This window comes from Babylonia areolata, chromosome 9 (genome assembly GCF_041734735.1).
Source record: "Babylonia areolata isolate BAREFJ2019XMU chromosome 9, ASM4173473v1, whole genome shotgun sequence".
Classification (NCBI taxonomy): domain Eukaryota; kingdom Metazoa; phylum Mollusca; class Gastropoda; order Neogastropoda; family Buccinidae; genus Babylonia; species Babylonia areolata.
Window position 1 is genome coordinate 28,169,249 of NC_134884.1, and position 5,000 is coordinate 28,174,248.

General features: G+C 45.3%; 1 non-coding gene across 1 annotated transcript; it reads left to right on the plus strand.

Moving 5' to 3' along the window:
• Positions 1 to 1,100: 1,100 nt before the first annotated feature.
• Positions 1,101 to 1,172, plus strand: Trnac-gca (transfer RNA cysteine (anticodon GCA)). Its single transcript has one exon. It is a non-coding gene; the product is annotated as a tRNA-Cys (tRNA).
• Positions 1,173 to 5,000: the final 3,828 nt, after the last annotated feature.

The following is a 5,000-nucleotide window of genomic DNA, read 5'->3' on the forward strand; positions in this document are numbered from 1 at the left end:
GCGCACAACACCACATCTGCTGATGGAAAACAACAACGATGGAGGAGATGCCCTGGCTTTAGCACAACCCTCAGGCACTGGGTCTATTGAGTACGGTTCAGTTACTCCAGGAGGCGTCACTGCGTTCGGACAAATCCATATACGCTTCGCCACATCTGCTAAAGCAAATGCCTGACCAGCAGCCGGCGTAACCCGACGCGCTTTAATCAGGCACTGAGTGAAAAAAACAAAACTAAACAAAACAAACAAAAAAACCCAAAAAACAAAAAAACAAAACAAAACACTATAATAACAACAAGATGATTTAGAGAAAAAGGAATAAACAAATGAAATAGATCACATTTTAAAAAAAAATCTATAAATAAATAGGTAAATAGATAAACAAAAGTGAACCAACAGAATTACATTACAATATATTGCGGGGAGCTGAAGGATAAGTAGAAGGAAAAAGAGTGAAATAAAAACAAGAAACATACTGGGACAACACACACACACATACACACACACACACATACCACACACACACACACACACACACACACATACACACACACACACATACCACACACACACACACACACACGCGCGCGCGCGCGCACACACACACACACAAACACATACACACACACACACACAAACACATACACACACCCCATACACACACACGCACCCCCACACACAAACACACAACCCCCTCCACTCCCCCCCACCCCCCCACACACATTAAAATGCAAAAAAAAGGGAGGAATTATCAATGGGAAGCAATCCATGATTTTGTAAAGACGAAAACGGCCTTTGCAGAGTTCTGCCCCTTGTACAGGCCCTATCAACTGAAAACATCTGTGGTATGAAAGCAACATCAAAGTTGACGCTGAGCATTTTGCCTTGCCTTGCTCGCTGAGCGTTTTCAAAAGCATTGCCTTTTCGAGAGGAGAAAGATAGAGAGAGAGAGAGAGAGTGGGAAGGAAGAAGGCGAACAGACAAAGAATTAAAACCGGAGACGAAGAGGAAAAAAGACCGATAAGGAAAATTGAAAGTGTGCCAAGTCTTCTGCGGGTTTACAAGAGTCATGAGGGAAATAATCAGCTCAGCTGACGGAAGGGGATATAGCTCAGTGGTAGAGCATTCGACTGCAGATCGAGAGGTCCCCGGTTCGAACCCGGGTGTCCCCTCTTTTTTTATTTTCTTTTTATTTCTATTTCAACGCTTCCTTCCCATCTCTGTGTGTGTGTGTATGTATGTGCGTTTGCCTTGCCAACTTTATACAGCGGACAGAGAGAGAGAGAGAAGTCAAGAGAAATTCTTTAATTTTCGAGTATAATAGATAAGCACTGGCGCGGTTTGTTTGTTTTTTTCATCCAGTCCCTGCCCTGAAACAGGGTCTACACTACACAATACTACATTGTATATGTCACTGTGTGCACTACACAATGCTACTTAAAGTCATAGCATGCGAATAGTACAATACTACATAAAGGCATAAGCATGGCAATAATAAGCTACACACACACACACACACACACACACACACACACACACAAACATAGGCACAAGCATGGTATTAATACACGGCATAGGAAGAGAGAGAGAGAGAGAGAGAGAGAGAGAGAGAGAGAGAGAGAGAGAGAGAGAGACAGAGACAGAGACAGAGAGAGACAGACAGACAGACAGACAGACAGACATTATGATAATCAGTGATGATGACGATGATGATCATTATCATTGTTACGTGAGAAACACTTTAGTCTCGTCACTAACCTCTACGGCCAATTGTCACAACGTTGTCTATGTCTATTTCTAACTCTAGTTATTGTTGTTGTTGTTGTTATTGTTGCTGTTGCTGTGGTGTCGAATAGCTGTCGTTTGTTACTTTTCATTTCTTTCTGTTCTGCTCAATATTTTCTGTTCTGTTATTTTTTCTCTGTCTGTCAGTCTGTCTGTCTGTGTCTCAGTGTCTTTCTGCCTGTCTGTCTGCCTGTGTCTCGGTCTGTCTGCCTGTCTGTCTGTCTGTGTCTGTCTGTCTGCCTGCCTGTCCATACACTTGTCCGTCACTCAGTCTTTCTTTCCTTATTCTTGCTTTTTTTTTTTCTTTTTTTTTTTTTTTTGTCTGTCTTTCTGTCTGAATTTCCGTCATCTGTCTTTGAAAAGGACGGATGCAATGCAGTTTAAATGAATATGCAATGGGGAAACGACAAACAAACAAACCAAAACAAAAACGAACACACCGCAAGTTTTAACTCACTCAGTACGGCCAGTCCTCTCTTCTCCTTTACACAGACCTCTCGGATGTCCTGTGGGTGTCTGAATGACCCAACCTTTAGCTTCCGTCGTCAGAATTGTGGTATTCTTTGTCAACATTCACCTCTTCAGTGTAAGAGCCTTCCGCTTGTAATATTTTGATGGTTGTAATTGGGGTGAAACGCTGTTAACGTCGTCTCTTTCGCCGTTCGTATGGAGAGAGTTAAAGTGAACGTCAACACAGAGAGAGTGATAAGGAGCTGAGGAGGAGAGAGACACAGAGAGAGTCAGACAGACAGAAAGAGAGAGGGAGAGAGAGAGATGGGGGAGGGGAAGAGAAAGAGAGAGGGAGAGAGACAGAGAGGAAGGGGAGAGGGAGGGAGGGAGAAAGACAGACAGAGGGAGAGAGGGAGGAGGGAGGGAGGCAGAGAGAGAGAGAGAGAGAGAGAGAGAGAGAGAGGAGAGAGAGTCATTGCTTCGACGTAGTCAAGAGATGTTTCATTTCATACGGATATGTACTCAGACTTCCGCCTCAGACCTCAAAATTCATCAATTTGAACAGAAAGAACAAAGTGATATAGCAGCAGAAGAAAAAAATAAAACACTGCACACAACCCCTCCAAAACCAAGGATAGCACCCGAAAGACACCAGCCGTTTCCAATGCTGCAAGGAGCAGTAACATGCGTAACTTATTATTCACCATAATTAGCACGCACACCCCACCTCTCCTCCCTCTTTCTTCGCCCTTACCCCTCTCTCTTCCCCCCCTCCCTTCTCTCTGTCCGCTCTATCTCTCTCTGTATCTCTCTCTCCGTCCCTTCTCTCTGTCCCCCCTCACCTCCCCCCTTTTCTGGCTTTATCATCTATCTCCCGTTGCCATTCTCTCTCTCTCTCTCCCCCCTCTTCCACTTACCGCCCTCTCTCTCCCCCTCCCCATCTCTCTCCCCTCTCTTTCACTCTCCCGCCCCCCCCCTCTCCATTTCCCTTTCTTTCTCTCCTCTTTTTCAGACTTCCTCTCTCTCCCCCATCTCTCTCTCTCTCTCTCTCCCAACCCATCTCCCCTCTCTTTCAGACTTCCTCTATCTCCCCCATCTCTCTCTCTCTCCCAACCCATCTCCCTTTTCTTTCAGACCATAATTAATTCTCCCCCACCTCTCTCTCCCCTCTCTCAACCCCGGTTCTCTCTCCCCTTTCTCCACTTCCCTTTCTCTCCTCCCCCCCCCCCCGCCCCCCCCCACCCGCCCATTTCAGTTTTTCTCTCTCTCCCCCTCTCTATCTCCCTCCTCTCTTTCTCCGTCCACTTCTATTTCTCTCTTCCACCTCGTTCAGTTTTCCACTCTCTCTTTCTCTGCCTCCTCTCTTTATGCCCTCCTCTTCGCTCTCTTATCCAGTCTTACCTCATCTCTCTCTCTCTCTCCTCTCGCTCCCATCTCATCTAGTCTCTCCACCCTCTCTCTCACCCCCACCCACCCCCTTCTCCCCTCTCTCCCCTCTCTTATCAGGTCTTTTCCCCCTACCTCTCTGTCCCCCCATCTCTTTCCTCTCTTTCCAGCCTTCCCCCGCCCCCGCCCCCTCACCCCCACTCCGCTCTCTACTTTCCACTCGGTTAGACCCAGTGATTGACCATCAGGTAAGCAGCGATGACATGAACGAGGCCGAGTGTGTCAATTTCGCCACTCATCGGGAAAACACTTGCATGCACGAAGGAAAACAGCGCACAGCTGCTGCCAATCCTATCTAACTTTCTCCACAGGGGGGAGGGGAGGGAGGAGGGGGGTGGGGGTGGGGGGGGGGGGGGGCTGCTTTGTTTGAGTTGTTGCCACGTGCAGTTCGCTTCATGTGTCTGTCAAGGGATGGTAGTGCAGGAGAACCGGCAGTGATGATGTATTCTTGTTCGATGGGTTTTTTGTTTTTGTTTTTTTTGTTGTTGTTTTTTTTTGGGGGGGGTCACGTTCAGGGTTTATGGAAACGTTCGCAAATAACCTTTGGTGGAAAAAGAAAAAAAAAACAAGAGAGGCAAGGCCTTCAAGACTCACTTGTGATACACTTAAGCTTTTTATGTATTGAGTGTAATTTCAAAATGTAATGTTTAAGATGAGAAAGATCAGTTTACAGCAAATTAAGTCCTCTAGCATTAATTACAGAGTAATTTCCCTTCTTTACTATCTGCACCAAAACGTTTGCAAAATAAATAAAAATTCCATGCTTAGCAAAAGAAGTTCCTGTTTGAACAAAAAATGATAATAATGACTCCTCTTGTTGTTGTGTCAGAATAAGAGGTCAAAGTGCCAAGTTTAGAGAATACAAAAAATATAAATATAACAGTAAATGCAGTTTGCATATAATTAGGCTTCATTCTTTATTTTTTTGTGCCCATCCCAGAGGCGCAATATTGTTTTAAACAAGATGACTGGAAAGAACTGCATTTTTCCTATTTTTATGCCAAATTTGGTGTCAACTGACAAAGTATTTGCAGAGAAAATGTCAATGTTAAAGTTTACCACGGACACAGACACACACACAGACAACCGAACACCGGGTTAAAACAGACTCACTTTGTTTACACGAGTGAGTCAAAAAAGGGGGAGGGGGGGGATGTTTCTCTTTTCTGAAATGTCGATTAAATGATCGACAAATCAGTAAAACTACCCCACCCTCTTTTCAGTTTCGCCCCCATCATCTGCACCGTTATCAGTGACATTACTCCCACGTCGCCCTGGGTTCGTTTTCGCAGTCCCAATGTCGGTTGTCCACTGCATAT